The sequence below is a fragment of the Hypomesus transpacificus genome, unplaced genomic scaffold (genome assembly GCF_021917145.1).
Source record: "Hypomesus transpacificus isolate Combined female unplaced genomic scaffold, fHypTra1 scaffold_130, whole genome shotgun sequence".
In the NCBI taxonomy this organism is placed as follows: domain Eukaryota; kingdom Metazoa; phylum Chordata; class Actinopteri; order Osmeriformes; family Osmeridae; genus Hypomesus; species Hypomesus transpacificus.
In genome coordinates this window covers 308,132-336,076 of record NW_025813706.1, presented here as the reverse complement: position 1 = coordinate 336,076, position 27,945 = coordinate 308,132, and the positions used below count along the sequence as shown (strand labels likewise).

General features: G+C 41.8%; 2 long non-coding RNA genes across 3 annotated transcripts; one reads left to right on the top strand and one right to left on the bottom strand.

The window, feature by feature from the left end:
- The first annotated feature begins 497 nt into the window (after nucleotides 1-497).
- LOC124488273 lies at nucleotides 498-4,054 on the top strand. 2 transcript variants are annotated; one of them, XR_006958614.1, is made up of 3 exons: nucleotides 498-743; nucleotides 1,648-1,710; nucleotides 2,871-4,053. It is a non-coding gene; the product is annotated as an uncharacterized LOC124488273 (long non-coding RNA). The 2 variants fall into 2 exon arrangements; XR_006958613.1 differs by lacking the exon at nucleotides 498-743 and adding an exon at nucleotides 789-828 and having other exon boundaries at nucleotides 2,871-4,054.
- Nucleotides 4,055-6,572: 2,518 nt separating this feature from the next.
- LOC124488271 lies at nucleotides 6,573-9,418 on the bottom strand. Its single transcript, XR_006958612.1, has 2 exons — nucleotides 8,053-9,418; nucleotides 6,573-7,715 (listed from the first exon to the last, which is right to left on the bottom strand). It is a non-coding gene; the product is annotated as an uncharacterized LOC124488271 (long non-coding RNA).
- Between the last annotated feature and the right edge of the window lie 18,527 nt (nucleotides 9,419-27,945).

The window sequence follows — 27,945 nt, the reverse complement described above, 5'->3', positions numbered from 1 at the left end:
CGCTTTTTTTAAAAATAGATTTGCATTTCCTGACAGACAAAAAGGTAATGATTGGTTCCGATTGGTGCTACGTGACAACAACATTTGCATATCACGACCATGAATCATTTCGATAGAAACTTCTTTTTTAGAAACTTTTTTTTTTAAGTCACCAAGAGAGTGGTTTTTATATCATCAATGTTGGTTTTTTGTTCTGCACACTGAAAAGATGCATGTAAAGTGTCAAAAATATTTATCTTTCAAACCAGTAACCATGACCGATACTTGCTTCCACATACGGGTATATATAAAAAGGCTAGTAGGACACAAACGATGTCGATCAATTGATGTGAGCATTGGAAGCGGCCTAGCATGAGTCAAGCGCGGGAGTTACAGAGGCTCAAAACGTCTGACGTCACAGGTTTCTGAAAGACGCATTCAGGGAGCCAAAACACCAAATGTATGTCTTTCGATTTTCTTTAAAATTTGACTGATGACGTCTTTCTACGTAACCTTGCTTTCCAGGAAGTATCAGGGTGGTGCCGACATGTGGGAAAAAGTTACAAGGGAAAAACCAACCTTTTTCTCAATAGAACGTTCAGATTTCAATGCATTCCTATGGGATTTTCAGCAACATGTCTTCAACTTGATTTTTCTCAAAATGTATATGTTTTAAAATTGACTAAATATACCTTATTTTGAAGAAAACAACCTACTCTTTCATTTAAGATATGTCTCCCGGTGGTGCCGACCTTCTATGAAAGGTAGCCAAAGCAGCAAAAACGATAAACATTATTTTCACACACTTCCTCAATATGTATTGCAACCAACATTTGATAGCATTAAGGGGTAAGTGTCTACATGTTAACTGGCATGTTTGTTTTTAATATCTCGATAGTAGTCGCTAGTTATAGAGCTAAGAAAAGGACGTGGACCTTAAAATTCCGGTGCCAGAATTCTCAGTGGCGTTCTTAGCTACATTCAGGCTAACTTAGCATTCGATTTAATGCGTTTGCTACCGGCGTTCCACAGTATTTGACAGTTGGTTAGCCTAGGCCAAAAATTACGCGTTCTATTGTCCTCCCTACTCTAGTTCTAACTATCCTACAGTGCAGTACCATGAACGTAAAGCCAATCAATTGATGCAACTCTTTCTTTTTATGACTCTGCATGCAGCTAAATGGTACAATTGGTATCCAGAGCCTCAACGCAAAAAAGTAAAACATCTTGACTAGCACTTTTTTTAGCAAGGTTAGCTAGTCAAAACTCTCAAATCTCTGGCTATCTGTTGCGTGTGTGCAGTCTTTTGTTTACTAAGGTATTCATAGCAACCCCAGGCATGGAAAGTCCATCTTCGCACTCTGATACCAATCAACCAATGGGGTTAAGGTGACACCGTGACATACATTGATTGACAGCTTACCTCATTAGCTTAAGGACAAGGAAATACAGAAATAAATGTACACATAAATAAATAAATACAGAAATAAATAAATACAAAAATAAATAAATACAGAAATAAATGGCCATGTAAATAAATAAATACGTAATTAATATTTTTTCATACACTTATTTTTATATATTTACATGTTTTTTATGTATGAGTACATTTATTTATACATTTATTCATTTATTTTTAATTTTTATTTTTATTATTTTTTTTGGCAGGTTTGGTCCTCCATAAAAATGAGCAACGGACAGCGACGTTGAAGAGAACTGTTCAACATCGAGGTAAGCGTGATAATATAATAATATAAATAACATGTGCAACAAGTCATATTTAATTAAAATGATGAAACACAGTGTATTTGTTACGTTTGTGTCGTAGCTCGCAAACTATGGCAAATCTGGCTAATGTTCCGTTAGTAGGACCGAGCTACAGTAGACAAAGCTAGAGCTAACTTGTACAGTAGTTACATTAACCTAGTAGCTTGAGCTAGTACTATAGCTACTGGTTTATTTTATAGCAGTTCTCCCAGTCGTGGTTTTACATTAGCTTTTTAAATTGTAGAATGGACCGACCAATTGGTTACTATGTATATAGCTTATACATATAACAAGTTAGTAGCTACAGGTCTATCCATAAAGAGGCATGCCCGGCCAGTAGAAATAGCGTTAGCTTAGCTCTAACAATTTAACAGAGCACACCACTGGATCGTATTGGATGTAGCTATATTGCTAGCGCCATCTAGCTACAGCAGCTAGTATATGCACTGTATAATGAGATGTACACTTACATTTAGTCATTTTTAGTTACAAGAATATTATAAACTTACTGTATCTACTTACTCAACGTTACTTTTCAAAAGCTGGTACTGTATCGTTAGACGACCTAGTTTGCTGGTGTCCTCTAACAAACTGCCCCAAATAACGGCTTTTGTCCGAATGTTTAGCCACAAATTCACGAGACAGCCATCTCGTGCGATCAGCTTGCCGCTTGTTGATTATAACTGGACAAAAACATTTACAGTACTTGTTTGTACCGTTTTAACGTTGTTTTTATATACAGTTTGGGATGTAGAGTAATATAAGAGGTCTATCGGTATACTGCAAAAGTGAATGCTTATAAGCATGATAGTTGGCATGCACTTCTAAAAGTCTAACAGCAAATGTCAAATTATGTCAAAAATACCTTGAAGTCATGAGCTAGCTCGGCTATTTAACCAACTAAACACCTCCTTAATTACCAGAGTAGGCCTGTTGGATTACTCCTCCTCTTCTAATGTTATGTTCTGATGGCCAGTGGGTTGTTGTTTATGGTGACTCTTATTTAGCATGTAATGAGCAAATATTTAACATGGTTCTGTAGCAAGATGAGTTAAATTTTCTTGGCTGTTTCTGTAAGAGCATCTGCTAAATGACTAAATGTACTTACTACTTTTATTTTCCAGTGAGCAGAGCGTTGAAGATTCTTCGTGGTGATCTGCTGCCCATCATCAACAGTGTTGGGAACTTCTGTGTGCTTCTTCTTACTTCCTGCTATAACAACCATTCTCCATTCCACAAATATAGCTGTTGTTTCAACTCATTTGTCAATTGTGTACAGCAATCAAGTGCCAAGAGTGGGTTTTCATTCAAACAACCACTATACCAGCTGATTTTACAATTGAGTTGCTGCTCTTTATTAAACGGGACCCACAAAGTGAAATCAGATGGTGTAGTCGTGCTTGGTTACGTAAATGTTTTACAAAGTTATGTTAAAAAAAAATTAGCACGGTAGGCAATTTGGTGACAACCTGGCTGGTGTGTCATTGACTATCCAATGTTATCAATCCATATAGCCTCCCTATTATAATTGCACATCCTCATTACAATTTCCAGAGGGCTTCTCTCATGTCTCATGACTGTCAATACATCTGCCATCTTACAAGTTTAATGCAGTTGACTGGCTTGATATTGCACAGGTTTTGCATCCCTTATGTAAGAGCCATTTTCATTGGTTTATATTTCGCATCAATTTGCACACATCGCAACACTCATGGGAATGTAAAAATGTTTGTTGATGGAGCTTGATGGACACATGTACTTGCATGTTCAATGGAAGAACATTGTGATCAATAAAGGGCCATCAAAACACGGACAACAAGGAGTCAGTAATTTCAACTGCCAGCTACGGAGCGGCGTACGGTAGAAGAAAGCGCGTCAGCTAGTTATAGGCATATACAGTTTTAAGTCTGTATAGCAGCCCCTAAGTGGCCTTAAGTTGTAGTCTTGGCCATTATCCATAAACTGACTTTTTAATCACACATTGTGGTGCTAATTGTGTGTTATTGTTTAAGCACCCACATGTGGCTGCACAGAATTTGCCAACCATGGTTTCTGATGTTGTATTATGGGGTAGAATGGTGTATAATTGGCCTTGTGTATATCAGGGTGAAGGCTATGAATGCAGGTAGGCCTATGAGTGTGACCATTGACATTGTCTTACAATACAAAGTGTAGCACACAATGAGGGTTAAGGAAAATGTTCCGATGACACAGGTTATTACTGGATAAGAGTCGGCTAAATTACAATGTTATTAACGTAGGTAGACTATTAAATATGCAAGCTGTCTTTTGAACACTCGATGTCCAATACTTTTCATGTCTGGGAATGTGTGGAAGGAGTTTGAAACTCGATTAAGACGTCGTCAATGACGAGAATAGACTGAGCAAATTTAAGTGTACAATTAATGATAGAGAAATGTCCGAATCCGTTCCAAAAACGGGCCAGTTCCGTAAAATGACACTTAGAATGTAGCATTTGTATCAGATCTGGAATGGATCCGCAAAACGGATGCGACTGTTACGCGGATCTGCCGGAACTCAGCCAGATCCGGCGCGGAATAAGCTGCTATCTGGGATAGGCCTACTATCAAAGTTTAGCGTCTCACAAATCACCCGCAAAAGAATAGGTGAAAATAAATGTTCAGAACTGTTAGGAAACCTTGTCCCAAAATAGTTGATTTAGCCCTGAATTTCAAAGACTCTAGAGCTAGCGCATTACCCTTACGCAACGTCACTCAAGGACCAAACATACGTTGCCGCAACGTCTTTGGCGACGTGGCGGGACTGTCACGCCAAATAGTGTCCTAGGGCCAAATAGTGTCCTACCTGACGTTACAATGCCGTTCCGAAGCAAGGACGCGTCCGTCGCTATGCAGACCTTAAATTCCTGACATTCCTGAGATGGCTGCGCGTGCCAGCAGCGGGAAACTATCCTGGTTGCTATTCTGGTTGCTAGGTGGTCGCTTCTAAATTGCAATTTATTTATTATTTTTATTTATTTAAAATATTACAAAGGTTATTAAACAACTGCCTTCTATGTTGAGCTAGTTGGTACATTTTTTGTCGAAAAAATACCTTATTTCGCATCGATTTTAGCCGACCGGGTAGGCAAAGCGTATAGTATTCTCCCTGCACGCGCAGCCATCTCAGGAATGTCAGGAATTTAAGGTCGGCATAGCGACGGACGCGTCCTTGCTTCGGAACGGCATTGTGACGTCAGGTAGGACACTATTTGGCCCTAGGACACTATTTGGCGTGACAGGACCGTGCATCTGTGGGACGCCAGAAGGTAGCCGCAACGTCATCTTGTGACGTTGCCAGTCCGTAACCGCGACGTCATGGCAACGTTATTTTCCGACGTTGTCAGTCTGTAACCGCGACCTCTTAGTAACGTTGTTTTGTGACGTTGCCAGTCCGTAACCGCAACGTCAATTAAGTAACCTATATTTCTCAATTCTACTGTTTATATTGGGGCGGTTCATATGCAGACCTCATTTGCCCAAAATGCTACTTGTTCTTGTACAATAGGTTACAGGGTAGCCAACTTTAGGAGGACTGTTTGTGTGGTGTAGCCTAACTCAAGCATAAACAAGGCAGCATTTCCATGTAACATTCAGTCCTTTTATTTCAAACAAAGTGCCAAACAGTGAATTAAAATCTTCTGCCAGTCTCCGCTACAGGTCCTGTCTGTTGGCCCTGACAATGAAGCACAAAATAAGTTAGTGTTCTATTAACATAATCGCACGTGTGAAAAGGGGCTATACAAGTCATTTAAAAAAAATCACATCTAAAAATATTGCTGCAAGCAGCGATGCGGGTTCCTCCTCAAAATGGCAAAATATTATAAAAATGTACAATGTAGAAGCAAAACGATTTCATGTTTGGCCAACAACAATAGGCTGAATTGGGATTTGAACTCACGAGCGTAAGGTTACAAGTCAGTGTCTCTATCCTCTCTGCTACACACCAACTGTTGGGAACCATGAGTGATGTCTGAGAAGTCTTGTGCAGTTGTCCCACGTTGGCAACAAATCAAACTAAACCTACTATATTCAACCGTGTTGGTTAAACGGTACTAACTAGTTCATTCACTGTGTTAATGAAATGCACTCCACGGCTACAAGCTAGCTAACGCTATACACGAGTCATTAACTTAATCATGCAAGCCCGGGTAACGAAACAATTGAGATCCATTCCCTTTAGACTACAATACCTCTGCTGTTAAGACCGTTTAAGAAATGTTGCAACAGGCTACAGTCTGAATCATGGATATAACTCTATGACATAAGTTACAATCAGGGGGTAAATTGGGGTTTGATATATCGGGGGCTCTGTGGTTTCTGGGTTTCGATGGCACATGTGTATGCAAAGCCTACTAAACAGGTATCCTACTCCGTTTAATGACTAACGCAGACTACCTAACTCACTACCCTTCAATAAATGTGTATTGTACTACTATGTGCCCCTTTCAATTATATCTTTAACATATAAAACGTTGAGATTGTATCATCTTGCGGAAAAAACATGAAAAACTGAACCTAACAACAGCTAGGCTAGGCTAGCTCATAACGTTCAGTTCTCGTTCTCGCCAAACAACGGTTAGGGTCTACTGAAATTATTACCAAACTTAACTTTACGCTAGTAGCCTAACAAACTCATTCACTGTTGACTATATATATATAATATATTTAAGTTGTATGCATCATTTGTGATGACTTACTTTGATTTAGTAGTTGCTTCTCTTAAGATGTTTGTTTGCCTTCGTACCTCGTGGCAGAAAATAACCGGAAATGACCAGGCTTCACACCTGTTTTTAGGTCACTTAATGATTTAATCATAGACATTCTTTATTATGTCTATGGATTTAATGGCAGACATAGTAAAACAACAAAACTTTATTATTCATCAAATGCATACATTACATTTTTCTTTGGCATGTGGCAGCACAGTAAGAAAAAAGGCAGTAAACACATAACTGACAGCACACAAGCCTATAATACCAACAGTAGACTACATAGTAAATGGCAAACCAAAAGGGTAGACAAGCAACAAGTGAAACCAACGATCAATTGTGTTGACTTTCTATAGAGCAAGCAAATCATGACTTTTATAGTTGTTAATTATGAAAGGCAATTAACTATAAAATGAACAATTAAACTAAACATTTAAGTAAATTGCATACCTTTGAAAAGACTGACTTAGTCTGTTCTAAACAAGAAATTGTAATCTTTCCATCAATCAAGCTGTTGTAGTGAATATATATATAATTTAGTGACTTTCTAGAAAGTTTCTGAGAAAACTGTAGCCTTGTGTTTTGATACTTTGTGCTAATAATATGAACAAGACACTGATGTGTGCAGGTGGCTACAGCTGTATCTCCATGTATAAAAAGCCTGTCTCTGGAGAACGTTTCATCAGATGCCGACAGACTACCCAATGTACGCTGTGTGTGTCAGGTCCTTTCTGCAAAAAGCTATATTCAATAAATATTTACTACATTCTAGCAGCTTTGGGTGTATTCATTCTCAAATGTCCATCGCAATTGTCAATAACCCTGAGCCATAGCAACTACCATGTAAAAGGAAAACTTGCCAGTTAAATGAAAAAAGAGCCAGATTTAGCTATTGTGTAGGAATCCCCTCAGAATGAAACATTACCGTTACTATTTTGACTATACAGCTAGTCATACTGTGGAGTACCTGGACACCTGTTTAACTAAATAAATAATCAGTATCACAAAGATTTGAGGCAATGTGAACATTTACATAAATACACCCCTTTCAGCCATTTTGTATTGTACTGTCTGTCTCTGGAGGGCTGGCAGGCAGTGGCAAGCAGAGCCTGCAGGCAGGCAGAGCAGGCCAGCTGGATGAAGCCATCCTGGGGTCAGGGCTGAAGAGAAGCTGTCCAGCTAGAGAGGGGTAGTCCAGCAAGGGGTCTGTGTTGCTCACAGCATCCTCTGTTGCATCCTGATAGATAGATCTTTATTTGTCATTCTCACAGGTACAACGAAATTAAAGTGCTTCCAGTCAGTGCAACATTCATTGGCCTAAAAATTAATAAAAGTATAATAAAATAAAATTTTATTATAAAAAGATAAAATTACTAAAGTACTAAAATAAACAACAATAACTAATAAATCAGAATAATTATACCTGAGACAGTACCATAAACAACACACCCATGTCATTCATCCACAGTCATCACATAAAACATAACATGACATTGTGCACATTATTTTTTGGCAGCATTGACAGTGGTTATTGCAGTTGGATAAAAACTGTGTTTGAGTCTGCTTGTCCTTACCTTGATTGATCTGTACCGTCTGCCTGACGGCAACATTTTAAACAGGGAGTGCCCAGGATGTGAAGTGTCTTATGATGTTCTGGGCTCTTTTGAGACAACGGGATCTGTGTAGGTCTCCCAGTGCGGGGAGAGGGCAGCCAACAATCTTTTAAGCGGTGTTGATGACCCTCTGGAGCATTTTCCTCTGAGCCACTGTACAGCTGGTATACCAAATGCCTATGCAGTATGTGAGTATACTTTCAATGGAGGCTTGGTAAAAGAACACCAGCAGTCTTTGTGTGATGTTACTCTTCAATTCCTGAGTATTCTTAGGAGGGACAGTCTCTGCTGGGCCTTTTTCAGCAGCTCAGAGGTGTCCACACTCCAGGATAGGCTGTCCTGTATGTGGATCCCCCGGAAGCAAAAGTCTGCCACCCTCTCCACACTAATCCGGCTGATGGTCAATGGTGTGATCTCAGTCTTCTTTCTCCTGTAGTCTATTATGAGTTATTTTGTCTTTGCAGTGTTAAGGAGAAGGTTGTTGGCCGTGCTCCAATTCGACAGCCGCTCCACTTCTTCTCTGTAGGTGGGCTCATCCGCCCCAGAGATAAACCATGCCACTGTGGTGTCATCTGCAAACTTTACAATGGTGTTACTGTGATGGACAGTGGTGCAGTTATGTGTGTAGAGGGAGTAGAGCAGGGGACTGAGCACACAGCCCCGGGGGGAGCCAGTGCTGAGGCTAAGGGCTGTGGATGTGTGATGGCCAACTCTGACTGTCTGCGGCCAGAGAGGAAGCCGCTGATCCACCTGCATGTGGTATAAGGGAGCCCGAGGTCCCCCAGCTTAATCACTAGCTTGTGTGGGAGGATGGTGTTGAATGCAGAGCTGTAATCCACAAAGAGCATTCGCACACAGCTCCCCTGCTGCTCCAGGTGTGACAGAGCGGCATGGAGTGCTGCCGCCACTGCGTCTCCTGTGGATCTGTTCGCTCTGTAGGCAAACTGGTGGGGGTGAAGGCTGCGGGGCATCCTCTGTTACACTCCGTATTTTTTGTTGAGCAGGCCTCTGCATGACCCTCCAGGAGCGGGTTGCACCAACAGGATTTAGGACCAGTCTTAAACTAAGACTGGCATAACTCAACGTTCTATGTCTAAAATGATGTTGCGCCTGTTGCACCACGCTGACTTAAGCTGCTTTTTCCCTAAGTCTAGTCCTAAATGTTACGCCCTGTGGAGAGGAGTCTTATGTTAAAACAGAACGTTTTCTGTGTTGGTTTCTATAGTAGGCTGATTTTCACAAAACTGTTGAGTGCAGCTAAAACAACAAGTAGCCTATAACAATGGCGCGTCTAATTTATAGATTGTATAATGAACGCGCTTTAAGACGTGAGAGAGTAGTGCGAGACAGAACTAACCCGCTGGATATGTACAATGATGAGGAGTTATTTCAGAGGTTTCGTTTCAGTAGGGTTGAGATTTTTTCTCTAGTGGACGAACTGTCCGACGATTTGCGCTTTCAGGCAGACCGAAATGCTGCCCTGACGCCAACGTTACAGTTTTTAATTGCACTGAGGTTTTATGCAAACGGTGCATTTAAAAACACCGTGGGGGACATGATCGGCGTGCATAAATCTACAGCTCGTAGAGTTATTCGTAGGGTCTCGCTGGCACTGAGTCGCCGCCTACCGCATTATGTCAACTTGCCTAACGAGGCCGAGGCAATTGCTGTCAAGCAGCGTTTCCGCCAGGCGTCTGGCATCCCTGGTATCATCATGGTAAAAATGTATGGGTATCATGGCAACGCACGTTCCATTCTAGAATTCCACGGGCACTTTCATTCTTAGTTAAGACTGGTCGTAAATTCAGTTGGTGCAACAGGCGTTAGATATGGGCCTAAGACCGTTCTTAACTAAGACTGACTTAGGACTTATGACAGTCTTAGCAAAGACTAGTTGGTGCAACCCACTCCAGACCTGTAAAAGTGAAGAAAAGATCCATGTCAGTTGTGAAAAATGAAGCTTTTTACATCGACACTTGACATAAACTACAGTTTTGACTGTGAAATGCAATGACTTGAACTTAAATCCAAATGTGTTGAACTGATGGAGACCCGGCCATGCAAAGTCACTCCAAACATTTGGCTCGATTCCAGGCTCTGGCAAGAGTATTTAGCTCTAAACTGGTCAATATACACATCTGACCAAAGACCAACTCGCCCTTTGCCTGTAAACAGTGATTGTGACTGTCAGAGACCTTTAAATACGCTGACCGAGTGAAACTAGCCTGGCTAACGTAGGTCGCTTTCTCAGGAAAATGACAAATGAAATAGGCTTTTTTTGAAAGATCCTACATACTGGCTATCTTCAGCAGACTCTTGTCTACAAAAACAGCCCTCCCTGACGTTTTAGGAGTAAAATTGAGTGAACTACAATATCGTTTACACACTGCCAGTGAGTGAGCGAGCCGAGTCTGTCACTGAGGCTAGGTCAAAACAATGTACCCCCGGGACGCAATCTCACTCCACTTGCAAGTTTTCCACAAATCACAAAAATAATCGGAGCATCTGGCTACAAGCACAATTCCTACATCTCCTAAAGGCTTCCCTCCTCGAGGTTTGGTAACAAACACATTTTTGGTGTCGACCGAACTGTAAAATGGTGAACTTATGAACATGACGCGACCAAAACATGGCTGCCGCCTAAGCCTATGCGGTCTCCCTACTACAAAGACTTTCACGAGCCAAATTAAAATTCTGAGCCGACAGGTCTGTGGGGAATCGCTTGTTCTCCTAAAAGCTGCCCTCCTCTACCTTTCTGATGAATTTGCCGAGATGCTATGATTCACTAATTACACAGAGGGAAAAACTACCTACATTTCGAGTTCGGGTTTCCGTCACTTCAAACTCACGATTTAAAGGTCTCAAAGTGCTCAAACCTTCACCATCATTCAAGAGTAGTGTACTTTCACGAACCCAATCATTGATTCTGGCTTAAAATGTGTAAAAATAGGACTTACCGAACGTGGCTGCCTCCGACACATCTTTCATCCAGTTGAAAACAACAATGGCCGCCAAAAAATTATTTATATTCGTAACGGCGAGCTGCAATTGGAAGCGAAAGGAGGGTGAGGGTGGGGCTTGGTCAGCACACCATTTCCAGAAAGGATGTGTGTGCGTCTCGCCAAGCTCGCGCGTGTCAGTAGGTCGACCACCTGTTCCTCTTTGCGCTGTATAGCACAGCATTTTCAATATGCGACGTGCGGAACAAGGGGTGAAAATGCTGTGCGACACAACGCAAAGCGGGACAGGTGGTCACCCTAGTGTCAAGGGGCAGGATGAGTCTGTGAGAATTTGGAGCGCGCGCACTGTGGAGCAATTCAATTGAATTCAATCACATATTGACATACCAAGGTGAAATTGTTTATGGTACTAGAGATTGATGTCGTCTTGAACCCTATTAGGTTTGAAAAACAATCAGTCAAAATTATATTTGATTTATTAACAAAAAAAATATTGAGGCAATTTGGACATTTACATAAATACACTTCTTTCAGCCATTTTGTCACAACTCAATTTCAAACCTATATGCCCCATCCAATTTCTGAAAATATGTTTATATATTTAAAGCTATTTCTGTAAAGAAACTCACCTTTGAAGTAACTTATTTTCAGGTAAAATCCATTGTGTGAAAGACGGTGGGACCCCTGCAAAATCTGTTTAGGAACCCCAGTTTCAGCTATGCGTTGAAATGTGCATGCGCAAAGTTGTTGCTCAGGGGCAGACTGAGGGGCAGGTTTGCTAAGGAAGAATTTTAATATTCTGTGATGATTTGTCTTTGAAAATAAAACTCTTAAGAGTCGCTTACCTTTTGGTCACATTTAACACAAATTTGCATTGTGTGTCATACAGCTTTGGTGTGCTATACAAATAATGTTTGCTTAATCATGTTGCACATCACACATTTATTGCTTTTGTACATGTTTATAGTAAAGAATGAAAGACTAAATTATATTCTACATTCTGTTGTGGTGGAATTTTCTATGATTGAATGTCTGAAGTCAGAATAATTTGTCTTTATCTGTTTATTCTTGAAATCAAGGAGGAGCAATTCCAAAACAGTATCATAAATGATGTCTGCAGTAGAAGGGCTCTCTAAAGGTGTCATGATCTGAACACTCTTTTATACAGTAATTCCAGACAGTTACATAATTAGTTCAATAGTTCATGTCTATCAAAAGAGGAATTCTTCAATAACAGAAAGTTAAAAAGGGAAATAGGTTGCAGAACTGGATACAGATGCTCAATATTAAAAAACAGAGCTTGAGACGACAGAAGCAGAACTGGTCAGCAAAAACACCCCTGGAGTATGGGCAAAACAACCAGGGTCAAACAGTCAAATTGTTAGACGTTTGTCAGCAAACGGAAACTTAAGCAATACTGTCTTAGGCTAAAAGGTTATGCCATTTTTACAGAAGTTAAAACCTCAGCAATAATTGTTCTAGGCCAAAGAATATTATAGACATCTTAAAGAATAGTAATTTTCTATTACAATTCCCCCCTTTTGATCAAACCCTTGATCAACATAAAAATTATATAAAACAAAGAAAATACAACTACATGGGATACATCAAATGTGTTACCCTTGTTACAGTTGAAAACACTTCATCATTAACCAGTAGAATAAGCAAAAGCTGTTTTTGCGAGGCATAGACATCTCTGAGTTTTTGAGCAAGCAGAAAAATATACAGAACAATTTTTTACCATCTACTCGGAAGGGCAGAGAAGACACAAAGGTGTCCAACAAAAATGGAAATAAAAGGACAGTCACCTATTATAATCATATTCCAAATAAAAGTTGGTTGTGATAAACTGATGAGAGCACGTACTCTAGCCTGATGATGTACTACCCAAATTGTAGGAGACAGTGTTAATTTTGGCAGCTATTTTTGATTTAGTCTTAGTCTTAGTCTTTAGACGAAAATGCTTATTAGTTTTAGTCACATTTAGTCATTTTAATCCTTCTTAGTTTTAGTCTAGTTCGTCAATGAAAACTCAAAACATTTTAGTCTAGTTTTAGTCGACGAAAACTAATTACATTTTTAGTCTAGTTTTAGTCTAGTTTTAGTCACATTTAATAGCCATATTAGACTCCTTTTTTTCCATCTCAGTAGAGATGTGCATCTCCATCACTGAGGACGATGAAATGCACATCTCAATGCACTGCCAACGATCCGATACATTAAAGATACATAAAAGCAACTACTAATGCGATACGATTCACCCCTATTGCGATGCAGTGCGATTTGACAAGATGTGATTCAATGAGGTGCGATGCAAAAGAATATGATGCTATGCAATTTAATATGGTAGCCTACATAATGATGTATTTCTCTGTCAGACAGCAAATAATCAATTAACAAGTGAAATTTTTACTTCACATATTAAACAAAGTCTCTGAAGACATAACATCAGGCCTGGACCTTGCCTTAAACTAGTCCTTTTTTCCTGTTGTAGGCTATGTGTTCTCTGAAAGTAAAAAATGGTAAACTAGGGGAGACCGGGGTTGGTTGGCTACAGGGGTTGGTTGGCACACAGCATTTTTGGGTCGTTTTGAAGGTCACAGAAACAAAATTGTAACATCAAAATGTTTGTTTTCTCGACCTGCACTCATCTACTATGTTAAAACATCTGAAAATCACAAACTGTTTTGGTGAGGGTAACATTTCACTTTTATAGTATCAAAAGTAAAAAAGTGGTCTGTGGACTGAATTTATTATAAAACTGTGTCAGCTAAAGATATTTAAAACATGTTACATGTAGTTAATAGACATAGGAATCAGCTACATTTTCATTTAAAATTTGAAAGTTTGTGATGAGTGATGGTAGATAGCCAACATAATTTAATCACAAAATTGGGTTAAATTTGAGCGGGGTTGGTTGGCACAGTGATTTTGAAGATATAGGAATTTAATCAAAAAGTGCTAAAACATGTATTATAAGTTTGATGGGGGAGAGGGGCTACTAAGAGGGCTACTGTTAGGCTACTGTTGGGGTTATTATCCCTTTTAAATGTTGTCTAATAAGAATGTTGTTGTCAACATTCCGTTCTTCAGTCTTTTTGCCTGATTCTGAGGATTAGGCATAGGTTTAGGTTTAATACATACATTCCTTCTAATAAATTGCATAAAACATGTTATAGAATGATTAATTGGTTACACTCTTTTATTAAATGTTCAAATTGTTTCTATTGCTTGCTTCATTTTGTGTAACTATAGCATTTTAACATTGTGCCAACCAACCCCATATTGTGTGCCAACCAACCCCGTGATGGGGCTGGTTGGCACAAATGCACAACATGATTTAAATCTCAAATCACCACATTTAAAACAAATATTTGTGTACTTGTAAACGTATTTAATTATGGCTTAGACCATAACGTTTCATTTGCTGCTGGTTAGAATATTCTATCATAAATTATGCCAGAGAAATATGGCAGTCAGTGAAAAGTGTGCCAACCAACCCCGGTCTCCCCTATATTAGGCTACTGGCAGTCACAAGTTGCTGTGTAAACACTCATTTAACACCACACACTAAATTGAACTCATGTCCTACTTTAAGGTTTTTCTTAATGACTCAGCTATCTCTCGTCTTACTTTGTCGTACATAACAGGGATTTGTTTCTCGGAGAATATAGAATTCCTATTCTTGCTAGAGGTACCGGTGGAGCTAGCCACCGACTGTAGCCATAGCTGAATCCGAGGGGGAGGCAGACGTCTCCACACAAATACCATGTAGCCTCTTCAGATGACAACCTAAATTAACCGTGCTGCCTGTGTTCGTTATAGCAGCACCAGCACGACATATCTTGCCAATTGCATGGGTTGATAACACTCGCCCGAACACGCCTCTAACTCGTGCGAAACTTGGCCGAGAGACTTGACGAGAATCGGCCACTTACAGCAGTAGAGATGAGAGCGCGCTTAGTAAACAGAGAGGAGGAATCTATCTAAATATAAAATTCTTGGGGAAAAAAAGTATTGTGACTTTGTCAACCACCAACATTTTCGTGTCGTCTCGTCTCGTTAACGAAAGTTATAATATATTTAGTCATAGTTTTTATTTTCAAAGATCCGTTTTCGTCACGTCTTAGTCTCGTTTTAGTCATGAGAAAAAGGTCGTTAACGAACATTTTTCGTCATAGTTTTCGTCGACGAAATTAACACTGGTAGGAGACAAGGGAAAATCAGAGCTATCAGGAGACAAAGAAATGTAAGTGTCATCAGAGGATACAGTATGTAATGTAATATCAACATTATCATACAGGCCAAAATGCAAATATCGTAATTCAGAAGGTTAAAATGTCCAAGCACCAATAGGCAAACGTTCCAACAAATCAGAATGTGACACAATCATGATCAAAAACAAATTAGACTATGACCGAGGCATCATCAGAGTTGGAATCAGAACCAAAATCAGTGTTTCCCACACAGACTAATTTGTGGCGGTGCGCCACAGAATCAACACCGGCCGCCACACATTGCGTTTCGTAAAACATTTTTTTTTAATCGCTATTTAGGTTAAAACACGCAGCGTACTCGTTGAGCTGCATTTCCTTTCCCCTGCTCTCCCTCCGTCTCTCTGTCACTCATGCATCTTTCTCACATATGCACACAGTCACAACGTCAGCACACTTTAGCAACAATGCATACATATGCCGTTCTAGTAAGACCGACAGCTATATCAGCGAGCCTTCAGCATTAGTGCCGTAGCTAAAAGTCGAGGAAAGTTGAGGCTACTTTTCGCTAGGTACCTTACTCACATTTACATTTAGTCATTTAGCAGACGCTCTTATCCAGATGCACTTACAGTACTCAAAGTTTCCCCTTCGTTCTTTTGGTGAGAAGTCTCAAGAGCTAGCTACTTACCCGGCGTCATGGAGCCGGCCAGTTAAATAGTTGTTTAGCACTAGCGTTGCTACATGCATAATGCAGAAATGATATGTTAGTTGTTGTTAATTTTGTGAAGGTGTGAATCATTTTGGATTAATATTTAATGTAACAAATTATTAACAAATTAACTGTGTAACGAATTATTAACGAAGGAATTATTACGACCCCCCCCCCCCCAGATCTGTCAATGGCCTTAATAATCATCAGCCAGAGTCAGCCATCCTAACCGGGGAAAATACATTGTGAATTTCATGGTTGTCCCTAAACTCCCCCCACGTACAGTACGTCTGTAGTTCTGAAAGCTTTTAGTCAAGGCGGGTGGGTATGTACGAACATAAGCAATGTTGCGAGAATCTTTTACTACTCTTAGATATCGAACAGTCTCAATTCTGGCTAGACATGAGAGTGTCACAGGACAATCGCCTTCCGTTATGTTGGTCGGGCCATATATCGCCACGCGCTGATCAGTCTGTTCCCTTGTGAGTCTCACCATCTGATATACTGTACGATGAGTGAGATACCACAAGAGTGGAGATAGGATCAGAGTGAGGATCAAGGCCAGCCCCATCATGGTACCTAATCTGGAACGGTTGCCGGATGTTCTCATGGTGGTCGGCGGTCCCACGTTGTCCCTCGGAGGTTGCTTGGTGACAACATATGTGGGTGTATTCTCTGGAACGTGTATGTGCATTATGTATTTCGCCGGTGCAGTTCAGAGCAGCGTTCTTCGTACACTCTAGAACTGTGATGAGTCAGCGCAGCCCTGCCGTGTAAGTGTGTGGCAGGTGTGTGGTTACTCGGGAGGCTCAGGAACCTTTCTGCAGTGATTGGCGTGGATCCAGGTCGCTCTCTCAGCCGTCTTTACAACAGTGTGTGTAGTTAGCAGGATCTGGAACGGTCCTAACCACCTCTTCGATCTCCAGTTCTTCCTGCGCAGATCTTTCACCACGATCCAATCACCTGGCTTAAGGTTGTGTAGAGTACCTTCAGCTGGCTGGGGCAATGCGTCTTATACCTGTGTAGAAATCTGAGAGAGCACAACCGACAAGTTTTTACAATACTGTAACATTGCATCCTCACAGAGAGAGGTGGAAGGTAAAGGCCTTCCCTCTGCATTCACCCCCAGTGTAGGAGGTCGCCCAAAAAGGATCTAAAACGGACTGAGATTAGTTCTGGTTCTCTTTCTCATTCTCATGTAGGTCAGACAGATTTAACAGATTTACCTGCAGCCAGACGACAGGCCTCAGTTAGGGCTATCAACTCAGCTGCCTGGGCTGAGAGGTGGCTGGGAAGAGAGCCTGAAACAAGAGTGTCATGTGCAGAACAAACAGCATATCCAACTTTGTTAACACTCGTAGAGGGGTCGCGAGAGGCGGACCCATCCACAAGCAAAATGAAGTCGGGGTTGAATAATGGTGTTTCCTGGAGATCAGGTCTGGGAGTGCAGGCCTCCTGGAGGGTTAGCACACAGTCATGGGGTTCACCATCCACAATTGTGGGTAAAAGGGTTGCAGGGTTAAGAACATTACAACGCTTGATGGTGATGTTAGGCATATTCAACAATGAGGCATTGTAACGTAACCACCTAGCGGCGGACAGATGAGAAGTTTTCTTTTCGAGCAAAATTAATGAAACAGCATGTGGGACAAGAAGGGTTAGAGGTGAATTACTGACTATGTCTCTTGATGCCATGACTGCTTTCTCTGCATTAGCCACAGCTCTCAGACAAAGCGGAAGTCCAGCAGCAACTGGGTCAAGTTTAGCAGAGATGTAAGCAACCGGACGTTGCCCTCCCCCATGCTCCTGCAGGAGAACAGAAGTCATGCACCCATTTTTCTCATCCACAGCTTGAATGAAAGGCCTAGTTGGATCTGGAAGACCTAGAGTGGGTGAAGACTGTAGGGTTAGTTTCAGTTCACAAAAACTGTCATACGCTTCCGGTGTCCATGTAACTTTGTCATTTGAGGAGAGGCTCTGCCCATGAAGCAGTGCACTGAGTGGGGCCTCTAGGATTGCATAATTTTGAATGAACTGTCGACAGTAAGAACTAATTCCAAGAAATGACATGACTTGCTTTTTGTAATTGGCTTTGGGATGTTTTGAATTGCTGCTATTCTCTTGGGAGAGAGATTTGCCCTCAGCTGTGATCACATGTCCCAAAAATGTTACAGACTCTTTATCAAACTGCAGTTTTGACAAATTGGCTTTGTGGCCTTCTGAGGCCAAATGTTTAAGCAAGGTGATGGTGTCTTTTCTGCACAGGTCAGCAGTTGGCGAGCAGGTCATGAGGTCCTCGACGTAGGTCAGCAAAACTGTTCCTGGAGAGAATTCAAGTGTCTCAAGGCTGGTCTTTATGGCCTCGTTGTAGATTGTAGGACTTTCACAGTAGCCCTGACATAACCTGGTGAAAGTGTAAGCCTTGCCGTCAAAGTTGAATGCAAACCAATACTGGCTGTCCTTATGAACAGGAACACTGAAAAAGGCATTGGCCAAGTCAACAACAGAAAAGAATCTTGCTGTGGGTGGGACTTGTGATAGAATGGTGTAAGGATTAGGCACGTGTGGAGCACGTGGCTGCACGGCAGCATTGACAGCTTGCAAGTCCTGAACAAAGCGCCACTCAACAGGAAGGCCCACGTCACAAATCTTTTTAACAGGAAATAAAGGGGATCTGATCCAGCATTGAGCAGAGATTCAAAAACAGGTCTGATACCGGCAAGAGCTTCAGGTTTAAGTGGGTATTGTTTTCGACAGGGCCGGAAATCAGACTTTGGAGTGATAACCACTGGCTCACAGTTCTTGATCAAACCAACATCATACATGCCAGTGACCCACAAAGTTTTAGGAACTGAGTCAAGTGCTTGGTCAGGTGATAAATCAGACTGTGTCATTGTCAGAACAGGCAAGTGAACAGACTCCTTTACTATTTGTACGTGACGGACCACAGGCACATCAGCAAGGAAAGACTTCTTGAAACAATTCATAGTAAGTGAATAAGAAACGTTGGGGTCTGTTGTACTGACCCAGACAGAGACCTTCAAGCATTCAGCCAGAAACGGGCCCAAATCTCGCCAAGACATGTCGGAACTCTTGACCAAAGAGACATGAGAAGTAGAATCACAAACATCAAAGAAACTCTGTTGATCTTGTTTTAACAACACTTCAGCAACACAACAAAAATCATCATAATACAAATTAACAATCTGCAAACTCTCTGATTTTACAGCCTGAAACCAGCCGGTTTCATAAACTGTATCTGCTCCAATACTAATACGAGAAGTACAATGCAAATCATCCGGCATCATAAAATCAACATGAACAGAGGAGACAAGTGACCTGGCTATCTCTAACAGTCTCCCCCCCTTTGGAGGGTCTGTTACTTTCCACTGATAGGCATACAGCAGATCTGTCTGACTTGAGAGTGCCATAGTACAAAAAACCTCTGATAATTCAGTAACCTTAATGCCCTCTGGTGTAGACAACAAACAAATACCCAAACGACACATCAAATCCCTACCCATCAGATTAATAGGACATAGATTTGATAACAAAAAGGAATGCTTCAAGGGGTCTCCGTTTGGAATGTTGCAGGGTAAGGGTACAGTAAGATTTTCTTTAACAACCTGACCTGAGGCGCCCATTGAATAAACAAAACGACCACTAAGCTTGGGCGAACTGGGGAACTCTTAATGGTTTTAATGACTGAATTTGTAGCACCTGAATCTACAAAAAATGTAATGGAGCGTCCTGCTATCATCATGGTAAACTGAGGAAAACTCTTGTATGCTTCAGATGAATAAGACAAGTAAATGGGTTGGGGTTCAAATTTTTTCGGATAAAATTGAAATACATCTGGATACATTTTACATTTACATTTAGTCATTTAGCAGACGCTCTTATCCAGAGCGACTTACAGTAATTACAGGGACATTCCCCCCGAGGCAAGTAGGGTGAAGTGCCTTGCCCAAGGACACAACATCATGTGGCACGGCGGGGAATCGATCCGGCAACCTTCTGATTACTAGCCCGACTCCCTCACCGCTCAGCCATCTGACTCCCTACACTAGCTGTCCCTCAGCATTATCAGCAAGCATTTCTTCATTGCAGCAAGCAAGCAAATCGTTATCGCAAATGGAATGTGTAGCAAGCAATTCTTCCTTGCAATGTGCAGGCATGTGCAAGGTACCTTTTTCATGCTGCGTTGAGGCCAGTGGTCTGCGCTCAGCTCCCGTCTCCTGCCCTCTTAGTCAATCGGATGAATAAAAGCCGTTCTTCTGGTGGGAGAACTCATTCTTCTCTCCCCTCTTATTAGGACAGTCCCTTGCCCAGTGTCCTTTTTCCCCACACTTGAAACAGGCATCAGGATCTTTGTGTAAATGCCGACCCTTGTTGTCTCCTTTACCGCGCCCTTGTTCTCCCTTCCTGCCCTTCTTGTTGAAGCTGCCTTTGCCTCCATGTTGCTGGGATGCGGTCTGAAGAAGAGTCAGTGTTGCTTGATGAAGTTCCTTCTCAGCTTTAATGGTCCTCTGTTGTTTCTTGGCCATCAGCTGAGCTTGTTTATGTCGGCTGTGTCGTCGTAGTTCATCCAAGCGGGCTTCCTCATAACAGACACAGGAGAGTTTGACGGCAGCAGCGATCTCTGGTAACAGTCCATTCAGAAAAGCAGAACAGAGATGGGTTTCCCGGGGTGTCATCTGGTCGGTGTTGTTGGGTCGAGCAATGCCGCTGTGGGTGGTGAAAACTTCTGTGAGGCGGTGCAGGTAGTCGTCTGTACCTTCATCAGGTCTCTGTTTACATGCTGCTATTGCTGACATGTTCAGTCGAGTTGGAAAAGCTGTCTTTATGACAGTGGCGATGTCAGTGACTTTTCTCGCATACTGTGCATTGTCCGCATGTCCATATTCAATGTGAGCACATCTGATGTCATCACCCACAAGGATGTTGGAGATCTTTGCAAAGTCTGTTGCCTTCGTTTTTGACAATCAATGCCTCAGCAAAGGCTTCTCCCGAGGTAGTAACGTCTGGGAGGTGTGAACTAGCTTCCCTAACGTCTGACACAGTCCACGGGCGAAAAACCATGGTGGGGCCGTCATGTCCCGCGACCTCCACCATGGGGTAGTTCTGTACTGGAAAGGCACTTAGTTCATCGTCTGAGTCCGGAGGCAGTGGTGTGTTTTCTGCGCGGCGGTTGACAGGCACGGTGGAGTCGGCTGCCTGGACAGAAGTCTTCCCCTGTCCATACATCTGGCCCGATCGGGTGCGGTTAGTTGGAGAAGAGAGTTCCTCTTTCTGTGGCTGAAGAAGGGCCTCTCTCAGCGGTGGGGGTTGTCGTTGGTTTTGTGTGTGGTCTGGTCGTGGAGCTGAAGGAGGGCAGGAGGGCAGGAAATCCAGGTCCGAGCGCAGCCTCGTGGCACTCAACTGTGGGTACAAAGCAGAAGACATGTGCGAGTGCGTGTGCGCCGGCATGTATGGTGGACATTTCCCTATCTCTTCATCCTGACATTTTTCTGGTTCACTTTTCAATAGCTTCTGAAGTCTGGATCTCTCCCTACGGTCAGACTCTTTGTTCCACAACTCAAAACATTTCTTGTGTTTTTCAACCATTTCTAAATCTTTCATATTCACTTTCTTTTTTCCTCTTAAATCACTTTCTTGTTCCATCAATTTCTTTCTTAATTGACTCAGCTGGTTTGTACTAAAGGATCCGTTTACAGGAAAACCAAACTTTTCTGACCAGACATGCAAACAGTCCAGGCTCTCTACACCATATCTCCTTCTCATCTGGTCCACTATAGGACCCTCAACAGGTCCAACCTGTTTACTACTTTTCTTTCCCATCCTTACTTTGATGGGCAGTGCACTGATCTTTCAATACAGACGTCTCTGTAAGGTCTGGTTCGTTCTTTCCACAACAAGAATAAAGGAATTCTTCCCCAGGAAGAGTCTGGTTCGAATTTTTTCCACAACCAGTAAAGGAAGTGAGGAAAACGCCTACGGTGTCAAGCCTGACTGTTCTGTACCAAATTCCAAATTTAAAAAGTTATGAATATTTCTCACCGTTTAACTTTTGATGATTTTGAAGATGTCATAACCGGTCAAAATTCCAGCGGTGACAATCGGGGGCGCAACGGCCGGTTCTCCCCTCTCTTTGAAAATTTTGAGGTTTTGGAGACCAAACACCTTTGTTTGGGATGATCAGTCCCCGTCCGCGTCGCTCCCGACGATCACTCGTGGAATCCTGTCCGTGACGCCAAGTTTGTGGTGGAATTTTCTATGATTGAATGTCTGAAGTCAGAAGAATTTGTCTTTATCTGTTTATTCTTGAAATCAAGGAGGAGCAATTCCAAAACAGTATCATAAATGATGTCTGCAGTAGAAGGGATCTCTAAAGGTGTCATGATCTGAACACTCTTTTATACAGTAATTCCAGACAGTTACATCATTAGTTCAATAGTTCATGTCTATCAAAAGAGGAATTCTTCAATAACAGAAAGTTAAAAAGGGAAATAGGTTGCAGAACTGGATACAGATGCTCAATATTAAAAAACAGAGCTTGAGACGACAGAAGCAGAACTGGTCAGCAAAAACACCCCTGGATTATGGGCAAAACAACCAGGGTCAAACAGTCAAATTGCTAGACGTTTGTCAGCAAACGGAAACTTAAGCAATACTGTCTTAGGCTAAAAGGTTATGCCATTTTTACAGAAGTTAAAACCTCAGCAATAATTGTTCTAGGCCAAAGAATATTATAGAAATCTTAAAGAATAGTAATTTTCCATTACACTGTCTTTTTTTAAATTAAAGCTGTGTCTGCATATGAGAACATTGATGACCAATGACATGCTGGGGCTGAGCAGCATATGAATTACATGCATTGTTTACATTTATACATATAAACCATTGCACACGAGCAGGGGCGGTCCTAGCACATTTGGCGCTCAAGGCGAACTTCACTCGTGGCGTCCCCCCCCCGTCCCCCCCGTCCCCCCCGTCCCCCCCCAAAAAAGTTTCAAAAGTTTAAAGTTTAAAACGATTTTGCACAAAACCAGAATTGCAACTTTCAAATGCTATTTTGCCCTGCAAGACTGCATTTCTTTCAAATAAACACAACAACGATCACAACGATGAATAAACATTAAATAAAGAACAAAATCCCTGAGAAAATGTCAAGTCTGTGCTGAACTACGCTTTGGCCACGCCCCCCCTGTTCAACGGTGCACACATGGTGCACGGTCACATTCACTCCCCCATCGCCTGCAAATAATGTTTTTTTAGTCTTCTGTTGTGTTGATGCCTGGCAAACAACAATCTTAGAAGGTCTGGGTCACTTGTAGCACATATTCACTCAGTTTAAGCAATCAAATCTACCTGAACAAAATTAGACAAAACGGAATTCACCAAAATGTCATGACAAATCGAAAATGACGCAAATTGCGGTACAGCTGAACTTGAACTGATGTTTCGACTGAGAGTTTTTTTTGTATAACGTAGAATAAATTGACATATCATTTTTTATATAGGCTACACGCCTCTGTAAAATCCTTAAAGAACTAGGTAATTTGACAGGGAGTAGGAACACGTTCAATGCTAAGGTAGGCCCTACATCTTTTCTTCTTAACTCCACTAAAGTGCCCGGGGCAATTCACGCATTCATGAACGTTTTCTTACCTGGAATTCATCATAGGATAAGACCAGAATTTGAGGATTTACCTTTCCTTTGCACATTTCTCTTATTCTTCTTAAATTTCGCCCCGGATAGCTTTTGCCTCTTCATTATTTCGTTCTTCAAAGTTCTTGAACACACAAACTCTAACCAAACGCCTCACTGTGCTAGCATGTTCTGATAACACCAAGGAGGTACGTACCCCTTCCTTTTTTAAGGGGTACGTTTACTTGGCTCATTTTACGCTTATGTTAGATTTATTCTTTGAATGTCAAAATACTGGTTGGAGATATAGAAGGAGGCGCAAAAAAAAAAAGCCCAGCAAAAAAAAAAGCAAAAAACTTTATTTCCTGAGCGCAGTTTTTGGCGCCCCCCTCTGAGTGGCGCCCTAGGCGACCGCCTATACCGCCTGTAGGAAAGACCGCCCCTGCATTTGAGATCCGTTGTCCTGCGACCAAAGAGTGACTTAACGGCAACTCAATGGTACCAAAATTAATGTATCCAGCCGACCAAGGTACGACGGCGCGGTAACGTTGTCCACGGGTCAACGTTACTACTTGCTAGTGTTACTTGTTAGCCTACTAATTGTAACCTACATTTTGAAGCCATACTATAGCGTTTGCCCATCGGAAAATAATCGGTTGGAATGTTCAGAATCACACATGTGCGACGCTACGCTGTGGGGCCCTGCTTTCGAACGATCACTTATGTGCGATGCTACTCCTTTAATATCAATATACCAATGCTATGTACGTAGGCTAAACTACATTCCACTTTCATTTCTGTACAGATTATCGTACCACCATCACACGGCCTAGCACTGTGTCCCTAGGAAATTATGGTAAAGTAATGAATGACCGTTTATAACAGTGACAATAATTGTATGAGCCATAGCAAAGGCTATGTTTTGAAGCAAAAGCATAACTTTAAACTTTTGAATCACTAGATTCCATACCCCTAGGTGTCAACTCTGGTCTGGTGGAGGAGAACTCATTGGGGGCCCAGGAAAAAACAGCTGGCAGCCAGGCAAGTGCAAATATAAGACACTCCAAAAAATACTCAAAGCTTCTCAATAGCATTGCCAACTCATTGTAAGGTATACACAAGTTGTTCTGATCGTGGCGGGAATACATATTTGTCAAAACAACAAATGTTGTCATACTAATGCTTTGTATACAACCATTCAAGGTAACATTTGTTATTTACATCAATGTTACAGCTAATCTAGACAAACCACAGTGTATGCCAATCATGCTAACTCTTGAAAACTTGTTTTACTGGTCCTTAATTACAGACACATTACAGGTTATGCACCGGAAGATGGACACATTGGAGGAGAACCCACGAGAGGTTCTCCTATTCAGGCGACTACAGGGCAGACACTGAAGAGGTGCCAGTGATGGACCTACAGGTGACCTAAACACAGGCTGAACTCCAAGACCTTGAAGAGCGCCTTAAGGTGCTGTAGTTCCGAAAGAGAGTGGTAGGTGTTTTGAAATGCCATGAACTATGGCTTACACGCAGCGTTCAACGCTCAAATTGGTGCTAACAATAAATTAATGACTTCTAATAGCAGATGCTGTGATGAATTCGAAGACGGGACTGGGAGAGAAGGCTGTGGAGCTCCTCATAGCGGACACACTCAAACACGCCCCGGCAGCCCATTCAAAACAAGCCAGGTGAATGAATCATGATTACAGCTTCCATATCCAACCTTTCACATGGCTGTGTGACAAAAAACTAGAATCCCATAATCTTTTTTTGATGAAGTATATTATTCTAGATGTGATTTTTTTATGGCTTGTATAGCCCCTTTCGCACGTACAATTATGTTGACAGGACACTAACTTATTTTGTGCTTCATTGTCAGGGCCAACAGACAGGACCTGTGGCGGAGACTGGCAGAAGATTTTAATTCACTGTTTGGCACTTTGTTTTAAATAAAATGACTGAATGTTACATGGAAATGCTGCCTTGTTTATGCTTGAGTTAGGCTACACCACACAAACATAGTCCTCCTGAAGTTGGCTAACATGTAACCTATTATACAAGAACAAGTAGCATTTTGGGCAAATGAGGTCTGCATATGAACCGCCCCAATATAAACAGTAGAATTGAGAAATATAGGTTACTTAATTGACGTTGCAGTTACGGACTACCAACTTCACAAAATTACGTTGCTAGGAGGTCGCGGTTACGGACTGGCAACGTCACAAAACAACGTTGCTAGGAGGTCGCGGTTCCAGACTGGCAACGTCGAAAAATAACGTTGCCACGACTTTGCGGTTACGGACTGGCAACGTGATTTGGTGACGTTGCCGTTACCTCATGGCGTCTTTCACTTCCCACGTTGCCGCAACGTCGATTTTCTATCAATGTTGAACCTATTGAACTGATGAGAATAAGAAAATGAGAATATACGTGGTAAATCATCGTTTTCCCGTTTTGTCAGTGGTACAGGAACGTCTGGTTAAGCACCAACCCTGACCAGACTAGTTTCGCAGCCTAAGTTGCCATAGTAACCAAATTCAAACTACATTGAGCTAGCTTTATGGAACCGAATGAACAAGAAATTTGTCCGACTAACCAAGCCCCCACCCCTCGCCCCTCGGCTTGAAGCAACGGCCCCGGTGGATGTAGGTGGTATTGCATGTACGGTTAGGTTTCCGACTCTTCCGGTCGTTTTTATTCTATTAACTCCATTCAACATTTACAAAACTATCTCCCCCAATAATTTTTGTTTGATTCTCGCACCTGGCTCATACTATTAGCTTTTTCATAGAATAATTTTTCCCGATTTTTGCTAAGTTTGAAACAAATCCGAAATGGGTAAACTAGCAACCCATTTATTTGCTTAGTCAATGAAAGTTGCCTGCAAATCTGCTGGCGGATACTAACAGGGCACGAGCACAAAAGTTCACATTGGCCGATAGCCGATTTACATGAGCTCTGGGAGCTAGGGAAAAAAAGAGCCACTGTTTAAAGCTAGACAGGAAGACACGGAAGTGGAAAGATGGCAGCGTCCAGTCTCGCGATCTCGATTGCCTCACTGCGCCACTGAGCACTTTTCATAGAAATGAATGGGGACGCCATCTTGGAAGACAATAGTAGCTTACTCTAGTTATATTAACTCTATGCGACTAACTGACATAAGTCTGGCTTATTCGGTATATTCGCTTTATGGAACAGGCCTCTGGAATACCCCCCTGATTGAAATATAAGTAAACAGAACAGAGGTCAAATCCGGCCTACGGGGGATTGTCATTGTCCTTTTGTGGTATATTTTTTGTCCTATAGAGGGTTTTCACGGACGTCACATTCTGGGTAGTAACCCGGATGCGCGGCCATCTTGGAGGCACTCGATGTAAACAACTCAACGGAGTACAACGAAAATAACGGAAATTCTACACTCTTTGGTACAACTGTAGCCATGTCTAAAAGACCGAAAAGGTCACCAAAACATGTCCAAGATAATAACATGTAGGCTTATCTTATCTTATGAAACTAACTCAGATAGTGTACAGTGTACATAGCAAACTGGGGGTCTTTGAAATGAAAAGAAAAACACGATTGAGTGTCACTTGGCTACTAGTACACCTTGAGTATTGCCATATCATACAGTTATGGTTAGGTTGATTTAAGACGCTATTGCATTACTTACTTTGGCCTTCACAACACAACGGTCGTTAAGGACTTGGTAGCCTACTGCATCTCCCTCTCCCATCCACACACTATCTGATTGTAGGCCTCCAAACCTTGGTAAGCTTTAAGGTCTTCGGTATACGGGCTCGGCGAGAAAACCAGGTAGTTCACAATATCTGGATATCCAACTGAAGGCAGAATCACAGGGTCATCACAGATCCAAGAAAAGGGAGCTAGTTAACTGGTAGGGATCTGCACCGCCAATAAATCCAATTTTCTCAACATATCGACGGTTTTCTTGCGGTCCAAGGCCAATTCCCTGTATGCCTTTGGATCTTGGACACGTTTTGGTGAACTTTTCGGTCGTTTAGACATGGCTACAGTAGTACCAAAGAGTGTAGAAGTTACGTTATTTTTGTTGTACTCCGTTGAGTTGTTTACATCGAGTGCCTCCAAGATGGCCGCGCATCCGGGTTACTGCCCAGAATGTGACGTCCGTGAAAACCCTCTATTATAGATCGAATTTAGCCATTAACTGTCTTCAGCATTAGATGTATGTAGATTGGTTATATTTGTATTCGTTTACTGTTTTGGTTAATGGTTAAACGGAAATATAATTGTAGATTAAGGCAGTACTGGCGAGGAACTATATTTTGTGGT